Source organism: Erinaceus europaeus, chromosome 10 (assembly GCF_950295315.1).
Source record: "Erinaceus europaeus chromosome 10, mEriEur2.1, whole genome shotgun sequence".
Classification (NCBI taxonomy): Eukaryota; Metazoa; Chordata; class Mammalia; order Eulipotyphla; family Erinaceidae; genus Erinaceus; species Erinaceus europaeus.
Genome location: NC_080171.1, coordinates 15,574,202 through 15,588,765, shown reverse-complemented (window position 1 = coordinate 15,588,765; position 14,564 = coordinate 15,574,202). Strand labels below are relative to the sequence as shown.

At 47.2% G+C, this 14,564-nt stretch overlaps 1 protein-coding gene across 2 annotated transcripts in view; it reads right to left on the bottom strand.

Moving 5' to 3' along the window:
- The window catches only part of FBXO10 (F-box protein 10), a 102,930-nt gene extending 88,607 nt beyond the window's left edge, over positions 1-14,323 (bottom strand). Inside the window, exon 1 of one of the 2 annotated variants that reach the window (XM_016188566.2) lies at positions 14,151-14,323. The gene's annotated coding sequence lies outside the window, so the exon portion shown is untranslated. The remainder of the gene's footprint in view (positions 1-14,150) is intronic. The other variant, XM_060199154.1, reaches the window with a different exon arrangement.
- Between the last annotated feature and the right edge of the window lie 241 nt (positions 14,324-14,564).

The window sequence follows — 14,564 nt, the reverse complement described above, 5'->3', positions numbered from 1 at the left end:
AAGAGAATAAATAAATAAATAATTATTTTTAAAAGAAACAAAACTAAAAAGCCATCAGAGACAGAAAAACTCACAGATGATAAAATAGGAGTGAATCTAATCCTGTAATCATTATGCATTAGGGTAGCTGAGGGTAATAGGGAAACGGGCACTTTTTCTTTTTCCATATCTGTAAAGTTTATTTGCTTTACACAAAAGGTCACAAAAAGTTGTTTTTTTGCCTTCAGGGTTATCCCTTGTATAGGGCGGGGATAGATTGCATAAGGGTTATGCAAACAGACTCTAATGTCTGAGGCTCTGAAGTCCCAGGTTCAGTCCCCTCTCCACCATAAACCAGAGCTGATCAGTGCTCTGGTAAAAAAAAAAAAAAAAAAAAAAAGACAATCGATAGTTAATGTTATCATCACATTATTTGTTAATTGGGTTAACTTTGAAAAGTCCTTTTGTTATGGTTTGCTCTACAGTATCCAGTATCTTGTATATAGCTGTGTTATTGGATGCTTCTAATCTACTTGGTCTAGGCTTTTGAGAGAGTCCACATATCAAATTGTCTTTTTGAACCCTAAGACAGCAGGAACATCACATCTCCACTATAGAGCCCCTACTTCCCCCAGTCCTGGAACCCTTGGATAGGGCCCACTTTCCCGTATGCATCTCCCAATCCAAACCAAATAATATTGCATCTGCCGATCACAACCTAACCAACGCAACGATTGCCACCTCAACATGCTTCACCTCAGACTGTGTCCAGAGACTTCACGTGTGGAATGACAACCCTTCAGCTTCATTACTCGGGTGAGACCTTTCCTTTTATAGTACACTCTAATTTCATCTCAGGTAGTTCACTTTCTAACAAAGTCCCATAACCTAGATATACACCAGTTTCTGTGAGAGAGAGCTTATGTGCACACGTATCCATAAACTACTGCAAAATATATACCTGAAAGCAAAAGTACACTAGAGTTTGCAGTGAGTACCTCCCCAACACTTCCTCTCCACTATTCCAAGCTTGGGATCCATGATTGCTCAACAAATTGTTTGGCTTCGTATGTTAACTCTCTTTTCAATCACCAGGTTCCAGATGCCACCAGGATGCTGGCCAGGCTTCCCTGGACTGAAGACCCCACCAATGTGTCCTGGAGCTCAGCTTCCCCAGAGACACACCTTACTAGGGAAAGAGAGAGGCAGACTGGGAGTATGGACCGACCAGTCAACGCCCATGTTCAGCGGGGAAGCAATTACAGAAGCCAGACCTTCTACCTTCTGCAACCCACAATGACCCTGGGTCCATGCTCCCAGAGGGATAGAGAATGGGAAAGCTATCATGGGATGGGGTGGGTTATGGAGATTGGGTGGTGGGAATTGTATGGAGTTGTACCCCTCCTACCTTATGTTTTTGTTCATTAATCCTTTCTTAAATAAAAAATTTTTAAAAAAAAAGGAAAGAAAGAAAGAGAGAAAAAAGAAATAATAAGGTATAAATATGGGGGGCTGGGTGGTAGTGTACTAGATTGAGCACACATGGTGTGAAGCACAAGGACTGGCTTAAGTATCCCGGTTCGAGCCCCCGGCTCCCCACCTGCAGGGGGGTCACTTCACCAGCAGTGAAGCAGGTCTGCAGGTGTCTGTCTTTCTCTCCCCCTCTTTGTCTTCCCCTCCTCTCTCCATTTCTCTCTGTCCTATCCAACAACAACAATGGCAACAGGGGCAACAAAATGGGAAAAATGGCCTCTAGGAGCAGTGGATTTGTAGTGCAGCCACCGAGCCCCAGTGATAACCCTGGAGGCAAAAAAAAAAAAAAAAAGTCTGAACATGGACCTCCAGCAGCAGCTGACCCCAGCCCACCCAGATATTTGGGCAGCCTCCTCCCAGGCAATTTGGTCTGGGGACCGACTGGATCAGTGCCTTGTTCCCACTACCTCCTGCCTCCTACTCAGCCACGCTCTGCTTCTCTTTAATCACTCTCAGCTTGAGGCGATTCCACACCAGGTGATTGTTACTTTACACTGGAAATTATACAACCAGTGGAGTCAAACTCTCCTGTCTCAGCTTCCACATCTGTAAACGTGAGGATAATAATACCGTAGGGACTCCTCGGTGAGGAGGAGATGAGAGAATAGATGGAAATCATTTAACACTGTCCAGAGCACACAGTAAACACATTAACAAATGGTGATGAAGTCTCTCTCTCCTATAACTCTTTCCCTATGCTCCTTTCTCTTCTTTCTATCTTGTACTTGAGTGGACCATCCCACATTCTGGGGGGGGGGGGGTTGCATCTAGCTAATATTTTAATTTTTTTACATTATCTTTATTTATTGGGTAGAAACAGCCAGATATCAAGAGGGATGACAGGACAGAAAGGAAGAGACAGAGAAACACCTGCAGCCCTGCTTCATTGCTCAAGAATCTTTCCCTCTGCAGGTGGGGACTGGGGGCTTGAACCTGGGTCCTTGTGCACTGTAACGTGTGTGCTCAACCAGGTGCACCACCACCTGGCCCATGTTAGGGTTTTCTGTATTGAGGCAAGGACAAGGAGATGTGTGTGTGTGTGTGTGTGTGTGTGTGTGTGTGTGTGTGTGTGTGTGTGTGTGTGTGTGTGTGTGTCTGCTCCTCTTTTTGGTCTACAATGTAGACACTTGTACCACACCAGTTGGGAATAGAGTTCTTTTTTTAATTATTATTTCTTTCCCCTTTTGTTGCCCTTGTTTTTCACTGTTGTTGTAGTTAATATTGTCATCATTGTAGGATAGGACAGAGAGAAATGGAGAGAGGAGGGGAAGTCAAAGGGGGAGAGAAAGACAGACACCTGCAGACCTGCTTCACCACCTGTGAAGTGACTCCCCTGCAGGTGGGGAGCCGGGGGCTTGAACCAGGATCCTTATGCCGGTCCTTGTGCTTTGCGCCTCGTGTGCTTAACCCGCTGCACTACCGCCCGACTCCCTGGGAGTAGAGTTCTTTATTGGAACTCTGTTAACAGAACTCGGAGATGGAGGCGATAGGAAGGAAGAATACATTTTCTTTTCAAAATGGCACAGCTGGAATAGCACTGACTGCAACAGAAACTCATTCATGTAGGCTCTCCCCCAGCCCCCAAGTTCTGAATATCTTTCCAAGTGAGTCTTGACTGCAAGTGCAGACAAAGGGAAGGATATGGACTGTGATGGGCATGGGGTTTGATGGCGGTCCAGGAATTAGGGTCCCAGCACAGCTAGATCTCTCCAGTGCGGAGTAAAAGGTCTGGTGGGTCCGCAGTACCCCCAAAGCCCTTGGCTGCTGATCTTCACTCATCAATGAGCAGCCAGCCACTCACCGCTGGGCTCCTCCCTGCTCTTCTGATTTATAAACTTTCTCCTAGCTCATGGCTTCTGCTTCTTCATAGAGTCAGCTAGTCCACGGCTCCTCAAAGACCACATCCCATAATTCTCTATATACACAATATTCAATTTCTGTAGCTAAGTATTCCTCTGTACAACCCCCCCCATTCCTTTTTTTTCTTCCTTCCTTCCTTCCTTCCTTCCTTCCTTTATTTTACCAGAGAATTGCTCAATTCAGGTCTATGGCGGTGCAGGGGATTAAACCTGGGGCTTTGGAGCCTCAGGCATGAAAGTCTCTTTGCATAACCATTATGTTATCTACCCTCTGCCCTTTTCTTTCTTTCTTTTAATTTTGAGAGAGATACAGAGAGAGAAAGACACAGAGAGAAACACCAGAACACTGCTTACCTCTGGTTTATGGTGGTGCGAGGGACTGAACCTGGGACTTCAGAGCCTCAGGCATGAGAATCTCTTTGCATAGCCATTATGCAATCTACCCTAGGCCCCCCCCCTTTTAATTTATTTTTATTTATTTTCCCTTTTGTTGCTATTGTTGTTTTATTATTGATGTCGTCGTTGGGCAGGACAGAGAGAAATGGAGAGAGAAGGGGAAGACAGAGAGAGGGAGAGAAAGACAGATACCTGAAGACCTGCTTCATCTCCCGTGAAGCGTCTCCCCTGCAGGTGGGGAGCCCCGGGCTCCAACCGGGATCTTTACCCGGGTTCTTGCGCTTAGCGCCACGTGTGCTTAACCAGCTGAGCTACCACCTGCCCCCTCCCCCCCCTTTTTTTTTTACCAGATAATTGCTCAGCTCTGGTTTATGATGGTGCAGGGGATTGAACCTGGGACTTTGGAGTCTCTTTGCATAACCATTATACTATCTAACCCCACCCCAGTTCAAATTTCTAAGACAGAATTCCTGATCCCTGATACACCTATGAGCTGTTTTTAAGGTCTGATATCTATTCCTGGTCTATTCCTGTTTTAAGGTCTGATATCTATTCCTGGTCTAGCAAAATCTGATGAAGGGGTAGACAGAGAGGAGAGCACATTATGGTAAGAAACATGGTTGTCTGAAACTACCCCGGCATGAGCAGGATTGGTATGGACGTAGAAGTTCCTTTTAGAAAGGGTTGTGGAAGCGCTGGGCAGCGATGCACCTAGTTGAAAGTACACATTGTTCAGTCCCCATCTGCAGGGGAAAGCTTCACAAAGGGTGAAGCAGGGCTGCAGGTGTCTCTGTCTCTCTCCCTCTTTAGCCCCCCATCTTAATTTCTCTGTGTCCTATCAAATAAAATTTTTAAAATCAATTTGTACAGAAGGGGGCTGGGGGAGTCGGGCTGTAGCGCAGAGGGTTAAGCGCACGTGGCGCAAAGCGTAAGGACCCGCAAGGACCCGCTGTAAGGATCCTGGTTCGAGCTCCTGGCTCCCACCTGCAGGGGGGTTGCTTCACAGGCGGTGAAGCAGATCTGCAGGAGTCTATGTTTCTCTCCCCCCTCTCTGTCTTCCCCACCTCTTTCCATTTCTCTCTGTCCTATCCAACAACAACAACAATAATAATAAACAAAACAATGATAAAACAAGAGCAACAAAAGGGGAAAAATGGTCCCCAGAAGCAGTGGATTCGTGGTGCAAGAACTGAACCCCGGCAATAACCCTGGAGGCAAAAAAAGCAGAGCAGGCAGTAGTGCAGCGGGTTAAGCGCATATGGTGCAAAGGACCAGTGTAAGGATCCCAGTTCGAGTCCCTGCCTCTCCACTTGCAGGGAGGTTGCTTCACAAGTGGTGAAACAGGTCTGCAGGTGTCTATCTTTCTCCCTCTCTGTCTTCCCCTCCTCCATTTCTCTCTGTCCTATCCAATGACAATAATAAAAACAACAACGATAAACAACAAGGGCAACAAAAGGGACAAAAATAGCCTTCAGGAGGAGTAGATTCATAGTGCAGGCACTGATTACTGTAAAAAATGGCGACTAATCCCTAGCACTGCAAAAACGGTATCATCTGTTTTCCATCTACACCATGCCTCGGCCTCGCGTGAGCTTAATGTGCAGCTTGGCGATACGAGAATCCGGCATGAAGCCCAGCCAGTCTATCTTGGCGTTACTCTCGATCGCACTCTGTCATTTCACAAACATCTCATAAAAACTGCAGCAAAGGTGGGCGCGAGGAATCACATCATTGCAAGACTGGCCAGCTCCTCATGGGGCACGAGCGCTTCCACACTACGATCATCATCTCTGGCATTATGCTATTCCACTGCAGAATACTGTGCCCCAGGATGGTTCCGTAGCCCCCATGTCCACTTGGTCGATTCCAAATTATATTCCTCCATGAGGATCATTTCTGGAACCATCCGTTCCACCCCGGTTCCATGGCTGCCAGTTCTTAGCAACATCGCCCCGCCAGATATTCGTCGGGATGCGGCATCATCTAAGTTCATTTCCCACGTCTACGCTCGACCGGACCTGCCAATATACGCGGATATCTTCGCCCACCCTGTCCAACGCTTGACGTCTCGTCACCCAATCTGGTCCCCTACGCCTACACTGAACTTCTCTGTTCCAGACTCTTGGAAACAGAGTTGGCAGTCAGCTGAGGTAAAGAACAAACACCTCATCACAGACCCCTGCAAGCGTCAACCCAGCTTTGACCTAGCACGTTATGATCGGGCCCTCCTCAATCGCTATGGAACAGGCCATGGCCAGTGCGCCGCTATGTTCCATCGCTGGGGAGCCAGAGACGACCCGAACTGCCCCTGCGGCTCCAGACAGACTATGACCCACATAGTCCACGACTGCCACCTCTCCAGATTCAAAGGAGGTCTCGAAACTTTACATCAGGCTCAACCTGACGCTGTTGACTGGCTACGGAAGAAGGGCAAACGCTAGAAGAAGAAGAAGAAGCAGGCACTGAGAACCAAGAATAACCCTGGAGGAAAAAACAAACTTGTAAAAAAGAGAGAGAGAAAGGACGAGTTTTTGTTTTTACAAAAGCAGGCCTGTGTCATTCCTGCATCAACACAGTTTCGCCCAAATCCCAACAGCATGCCTCCATTCCTGTCTCCAGATCACACTTCTTAGAATTTTTTTTTTTTTTTTTAACAGAACACTACTCACCTCTGTCTTATGGAAATTGAACCTGGGAACTCTGGCATCTCAGACAGAAGAGTCTTTTGCATAACCATTACGCTATCTCTCCTGTCCTGTGTGCTTCCACGTTTCCATACTAAACCACCCGACACTAGTTCTCTCACTTCTGCATTTCTGTACTCAGCCAACAATCAAAGTAAATGAAAGTGGTCCAGAGTGATGTCTGGTTCTTCCCTTTCTCTTTAAGTAAATAAAATATTTTTTTAAAAAAGTGAGTAAAAATGGCACATATACAATTTCACTGCTCCCAGGCCACTTTTGCACTCAAATGGTGAGGGAAGAAGGGGGAGAGAGAGAGAGAACAGCACCAGATCTTCCCTCAGTTCCACGGCACCCTCTTATGTAGTGCCAGGGCTTAAACCTGGGTCACATGCATGGCAGAGCACAAGCCCTGCTCAGTGATTTAGTTTTTCCAACCTGCATTTGTTTATTTATTTGTTCTGCAGAGTCAGGGGAGCAATGCCACCAAGCCTGTGTCAATTTTTCATTTAGAGAGAGAAAGAGAGATAGCAGAACACCAGAGCTTCCTCTGCATGCCACCGTGACACTTCCGTATGGTGCCAGGGATCGGTAGTCAGCAACTCTAAACAACACAGTTAACCTTCATCTACAAGATGGATAAATACACAGTATCACCATCAGCCAATGAAACGCTATCAGCAATGCAGGTAAGTGAGGTCACCAGATGGAGGCAGTTCGCAAACAAGACAGTCAAAAGATGCAGAACAAAATACACACAGGATGTTTCTAAATATGACATGGAAAAAAAAAAACCTAGCAAAGCAGTCCAAGAGTTGGCACAGTAGATAAAGCACGAGATTTGCAAGCATGAGGTCCTGAGTTAGTCCCCTGCATTGCATATGCCAGAGGGATCCTCTGTTTCTCTCTCCCTTCCCCTCACCCTCATAAATAATAAACAAATAAATAAACCTTAAACAAATATATTGTTGGGAGTTGGGCGGTAGCACAGCAGGTTAAGTTCACATGGCGGGAAGCTCAAGGACCAGCATAAGGATCCCGGTTCGAGCCCCCGGCTCCCCACCTGCAGGGGAGTCGCTTCACAAGTGGTGAAGCAGGTCTGCAGGTGTCTATCTTTCTCTCCCCCCTCCTCTCTCCATTTCTCTCTGTCCTATCTAACAATGACAAAATCAATAACAACAACAATAATAACTACAACAATAAAAAACAAGGGCAATAAAAGGTAAAAATAAATAAATATTAAAAAAATACATTGTCCAGGGGTGCAAATAAAGGTGACAAGACCACAAAGAAAGCAAAAAAAAAAAAAAAAAAGCCATTATCACAATAGTCAAGGCAGTTTTTTGAAAAATATTTTATTTATTAATTAATGAGAAAGAAGGAGAGAGAGAAAAAACGAGCCATTACTCTGGTACATGTGAGAGTCCAGTGCTTTATCCACTGCACCACCTCCTGACCACACAAGGCAGTGTTTTCTCTGGGGAAGGAGGCTGTGATTTGGAAATGATGGGCTACTAAGTACAGGAAATGCTCCATTTCTTGGCATGGGTGGTAGTTACAAGTGCATTTCCCTTAGGAAAAAATATTTGTGGGGGGGTTTTCCCCCTCTGCATTTTTATTATTAATGTTTATTATTTCTTTAGGGTAGAGATAGAGAAAAATTGAAGAGGGAGATAGAGAGGCAGAGACACGGGCAGGGTGTAGATAGCACGATGGTTATGCAAAGAGACTCTCATGCCTAAGGCTCCAAAGTCCCAGGTTCAATCCCCCCACACCACCATAAACCAGAGCTGAGCAGTGTTCTGGCAGAAAGATAGATAGATAGATAGATTGACAGACAGACAGACAGACAGGCCTGCAATATTGCTTCACTGATTGTGAAGTTTCCACCCTCTGCAGAAGAGGACCTGGGGCTTGAACTATGGACCTTGTGTCTCCACCCTGGCTCCCCTCCCCCCCCCCCCTGCATTATTCTTATACACCATTGTTGTTTTCGCCGGGCTGGCTTCACAGGCGGGTAACAGACGACCAGGGACTCATGGTTGAGCTGTAGGCAGTATCTCTTTATTCATGCAGGACGCAGCACAATCTAAGCCGAGCTGAGCTAAACTCAAGGTAAAGTACAGTACTACTCACAATGCTGTCTTTATATATACTTGCCAAGTAGGGTGGAAACAGAATGTGACATAGAGAGGGTGGAGAGAAAAGTGACTGGTGAAAATCAGAGTGTGACAAAGAGGGGGCAGAGCAGGCGAGAATCCTATCACTGAACCACCAATGCCCTGGAGGGAGGGTGGAACTTATTAACAGTGGTTATGTAAATAGAATAGTGTTAAGCAGGGGGGATTTAAACCAAATGAAACAGAAGGGGTCTCATGCATACCAACACACCATTTCTTAAAACTTAAAGGGAAACAAAGAAACATACTGACTACTGCTTGATTCTTATCAATATTGATGGAATAATCTTCATGTAAAATTTAAACCTTGCCTCTCCCCTCAACCTCTAGCAGAGAACATGCTTAAGACAACGTCAATAAATAATGCCTACTTTTCTCAGTAGTATAGACGGAAAGACAGCCTCCTGTGAGCAGATCTACGGTTTGTCAAGAGTCAGCAGAGGACCCCTTTTACACATGAAGAAAAGGGTGAACAGACACTCAAAGCCCTTAGTGAGCAATCTTAATGAATTCTCATTGAGAATTCCCAGCAAGCAGAATCCTGGAGAGGCAGCAGAATCAATTTGCTGAAAGGTCTTAGATTAGGGTTAGGAAGACGGAAAGGGGTTGAACTCCAATAAAGGTTTGTTTGTTTTGACACCAGGGTTATTGCTGGGGCTTGGTGCCAGCACAGTGAATCCATGGCTCCCAGCAGCCATTTTTTTTTTTTTTTCATTTGACAAGACAGAAAATTGAGAGGGGGAGAGGGGATAGAGAGGGAGAAAGGAAGGGACACCTGCAGACTTGCTTCATCACTTGTGAAGCATTCCCCTTGCAGGTTGGGAGCAGAGGGCTCAAACCTGAGTCCTGGTGCACGGTGATATGTGCACTTAACTGGGTGCACCACCACCTGGCCTCCGCCAACTGGGGAGTGACAACACAGTGGTTATGCAAAGAGGCTCTCGTGCCTGGGGCTCCAAAGTCTCAGGTTCAGTCCCTCACACCGCAATAAACCATAGCTGTGCAGTGCTCTGGTGTTTCTCTGTGTGTCTTTCTCGTTCTGCATCTCTCTCAAAAATAAGATAAATAAAATACTTTTTTTAAAAAAAGGTTTAAACAACCAAAATCTCTTGGGTGGTCCAGGGTGATCCTGCCCCAAATGTGCCTCCCCCCTCAAAAAAAAAAAAAAAAAGAGAACTCTATAGGTGAATGATATATATATATGGGTACCCCCCATAGGACTCTATAGGGGGTACCCAGACTGGCAATAGGTCAAGCACGTGGCCCAGAGTGTGGTGCTTTGGGAAGAATGACTAAACATATGCACATAAACTGAAAAAACTCTAACCTTGGAATCCAGGCATGGAACCAAGCTGACTGGGACCTGATCCAATAAGGGTGTTTAAGCTGCAGTGACTACTCATCTTTGGAGTGAGCAGGGCAGTGCTTCAATAGTACCACCCTACAACGGTAACTACCACACAAAAATAACAACGCTACCAAATAACGACGTGGGTGGACTTCCCAGACTGTGCTTTTGTCTCCTCTGGAGAGCGGAAGGTGACCTCTCTGCACCGTTTAAACCTCTGGGATTCTTGGATGTGAAAGGAGCCATAGGAATTCTCACTAGTAAGAACATTAAAACTCTTAGGAGATTATTTGCAAAAATAAAGAACCCCATTGAGAGGGCCGGGCACTAGCGCCAACAGGTTAAGCGCACAGGGCGCAAAGCACAAAGTGCAAGGACCAGTGTAAGGATCCTGGTTTGAGTCCCCAGCTCCCCACCTGAGGGGGGGGGTCACTTCACAAGCGGTGAAGCAGGTCTGCAGGTGTCTTTCCTCACCTTTGTCTTCCCCTCCTCTCTTGATTTCTCTCTGTCCTATCCAATAACAGCAATAACAATAACAACCACAACAAGGGCAACAAAATGGGAAAAATGGCCTCCAGGAGCAGTGAATTCGTAGTGCAGGCACTGAGCACCAGTGATAGCCCTGGAGGCAAAAAAAAAAAAAAGAACCCCATTGATTAAATGAGTGACACATACAGGCTAAACATCTAAAATAAAATAGACAAGAGACCCAGAAGGTGGCACTGTCCCAACTTCAACCCCCTGGCATCCCATGTGCCAGAGTGATGCTCTGGTTCTCTCCCTCTCCCTTTCTCATTAACAAATAAATAAGCATGTTTTAAAATAATAAAATAGACCAAAAAAAAAAAAAAGGCAAAAAATAGACAGGGACAGAGGACATGTGGCTAAGTGACAGAGCTCATGCCTTATATGCATCTTATATGCAGGGGACCCTGGGCTCCAGCCCTGGCACCACACGAAGGTGTGTGTGTGTGTGTGTGTGTGTGTGTGTGTGTGTGTGTGTGTGTGTGTGTGTCTGTCTGTCTATACCTCTATCTCTTTGCCTCCAGTGTTATCAGTGGGGCTCGGTGCCTGCACTATGAATTGACTGTTCCTGGTGACCATTTTTCCTTTTTTCCATCTATTTTTATTTGACAGGACAGAGAGAAATTGAGAGGGGAGGGAAGACAGAGCAGGGGAAAGACAGACACCTGCAGACCTGCTTCACCACTCATGAAGCATCTCCCTTACAGGTGGGGAGCAGCGGATGGAACCTAGGCCTTTGCACTTGCTGATATGTTTGCTTAAATGGGTGCACCACCATCTGACCTCCTGGTCTCTCTTAATAAGTAAAATAAAATACAATGAAATAAAATCAGTGATGAAGTGAAATCGACAAAATCTTACTCCAATGTCTCTCTACCCTTATGTAGCCAACATCATGTGTATGAACAGGATACTACACATATCACTAAGATAACAGAAAGAGGGTTATGAGAGAAATTAGCAGGTATTTCAAACAAAGGCCATGACGGGTGACTCAAGAAAAGGTTCATGAAGGCACACTGAAAGGACACAGTGCTCTTTCTACCATCTATTATTACAGGGTGACTGAGATATGTAAAGGAAGCATCCTCCTTGAAAAGCACCTCAGTATATGACTTATTTTTGGCAGCCCAACATTGTCCCTCTTACCAGAGAGCTCCTGCTGACGCCCCATCTACATCATCAGAGCCCCACTGATGTGCCATGTGGCAATGCCCTCAGTTTATTCCAAGACTGTGAAGTCTCTAAGCTAGAGTCTACAAATGATCTGATTTTAAAGACTTACGCATTGAGGAGCACTCCTGCCTATGTGGTGCTGGGGATCATCGTAGGGGTTCATGAGTTCAAGTCCTGTGCTCCATCTGCTGCGAACCTCCCCAGTGGTCTGCAGTGAATGTATGATTTTTTTTTCAATTTAATGTATTTATTATTGGATAGAGACAGAGAGAAATTGTGAGGGGAGAAAGAAATAGAGAGGGGGAGAGACAAGGAAGACACCTGCAGCTCTACTTCACCACTCCTGAAGCTTTCCCCCTGAAGGCAGAGACCAGGGGCTTGAACCCATGTCCCTGCACACTGTAGTGTGTGCTCTTAACCAGGTGTACCACCGCCTGGCCCCTATATATGATTTTCTAAAAATCTGTTTTCATGGTTTCTACTCTGCCTGGCCCTGCCACCAGTGCATGCGTGAGAATAAGAAAAGGGGAGAGAGCAAGACAGAAAGAGAAAGAAAAAGGAGTGATGGAGGGAGGCAAGAGATAATATATACTGCGACTAGAAACAAAACAAAACAAAACAGTATCACCACCAGAAAACAGAAACCCACAGAGAAGGAGGGTCTGTCTGACCACCTACTGCTTAACAGCGACCTGTGCTATCATAAAAATGCAATTCCCCTTGTAACCATGGAAACCAAAAATGAAGGCACTATAGTGAGGGTGTTGTTGTTTTTTTAATCTTTTCTCCTCCAGAACTCTAAAAAAAGTAAGAAGCCTGAAACCAGAAAGACAAAGAAATCCAAGTGTTCCAGGCCAGAGTGAAATCGTTTCCTAAAAGCCCTGACAAAGCAGCATTTTCTCCATCTCTTACGTCTCACTGGTGACAAGGGCTCTGGAACTGCTGGAACTGAGCATGGAGGGATTCAGGTCTCTGACTCAGGTGTCTCTGTGTGCTTCTTTCCCTTGAGGCAGCTGCTATGAAGCAAGCAAGCGTGCTGGGAGCTGGAACTTACTGTTATTATACAATGTCCTGAGAATGCATATGCATGTATTTAAAAGTGTCCAGATCCTAGTAGGTGTTGAAGCACACTGCAGGTGGTCTCTAAAAACTTGTCAAACAAACAATTAGCTTAGAACTCAGGGAAGGCACAATGTCTAGTAACTGGTGTGTTTTCTTTCCACCCAGTGTCAACATTCTGTAGGGTCCTAAGCAAAAAGCAACGTCTTCTGGTCCTGAGTCCAGTTTCTCTCTTTGCAAAAGGAGAGAACTGGATTAGCCGGCTTCCCAGGCATCTCCCTGCTCTGACAGTCAATGGCTGTACTGTTTTTTTTTTTTTTTTTGGTGGCAGCACATGCCTGGCACTTTTCTCTCCTTATAGAGGGAATCTGATACCCATCTGCTCCAGCAAATTCATGTTCCCATCCTGCTTGGCTCATTCGGTAGGAACAGCAGGTTCACATGCCAATTGAAAAGGAGAAGGCAAAGGGCCCCACGCTTGGCTCCTTTTGTAGGAAACCAAAACAGAACTGTTTAAAAGACTGAATGTACAGAAAGTGAAGTGTGATTTGACTCCAGCCCCCTCGTGAGAAGGCATCTGCAGTTTACTCCTTAACCATGCTTACAGTAACCGCACTGTCTGCCAGACAGCGTGCTAAGCCCTTCACCCGCCACCCTTACACCAACCTCACTAGTAAATCACTATTAACATTTTTAATTCCTTCTTTCTCTCTTTCTTTCTTTATGGGGGGGGGGGTCTAATGTTTTACAGTCGACAGTAAATACAATAGTTTGTACATGCATAACATTTCCCAGATTTCCACATAACGACACACTTTGAGCGTTTTAACACGAGAGGTTCTACGTGGCTCAAGGTGACACAGCCAGCAAGTGGCAAAAACTAGCACTTGAACCCAGGTCAGACTGACCCCCGAGTTCTAGCTCTTTAAATGTTTTATTCCCCCTACCTCCCACCTGTTCTTCACTGTAGACTTACGAGGGAGGGCAGGGCACCTTTACTCATAAATGACGGAGAGATCAGGAGTCTCCGAGAGGCTGGCCGGTTTGCACAAAATACAGATGACACCTAATAGGTGCCCGGCCCCCAGACACCCGCTCTCCCCATCCTAAGAGTCTGCTTCTTCCTCTTGGACTCCACCAACACCCTCGCAGGCACCCGCGGGGATGCACCTTCCCGGCCGGGGCTCAGGCGGGGAAACCGAGGCACAGCCGCCAGGTGCCCGCAGAGCGCGGGAGCGCGGGTGCGCAGGCGGCCCGAGGGCGGGCAGCGAGCGCCACCCCTACGGCCGCCCGGCCGGGGAAACACCCCGACACCCCGAGCCCTCCCTGGGCCGAGTCCCAGCCCGGTTCCCGCCATCGCGGAGACGCGGGCCGAACGACTGTCCGCAGACCCCGCCGGCCGGCCGCCTCTTACCTCGCGGGCAGCTGTCGGGGGCGCCGGGGCAGCCGAGCCGCGAGCACTGCGGTGCGTGGCCAGGGGCGGGTGGAGCCCCGCGAACCCCGCCCGGGGGTGGCCGGTCGCCCGGCTGGTGCGGGGCGGGCGGAGCCACGTGACCTGCGAGGCGGGGGATGCCGGGAGCTCGGGCGGGCTGCGGGGCTGAGCTTCCCGACCCCCGCAGAGGGGCAGGAGCGGCAGGGGGCGACCCCCGGGACGCGGAGGGGAGGGGAGAGAGCTCCTGCGAGACGCGAGCGGAGGGGGCGATGGGCTGGGGGCGCGCACTGCACAGCAGAAGGGGCAGAAATAGATGCAGTGGGTGGAAACTGCAGGGAGGAATGCTGGGGTCAGTGTAGGAGGCTTCCAGCCTTCTGAGCTGTCTGTCCGAGCAGG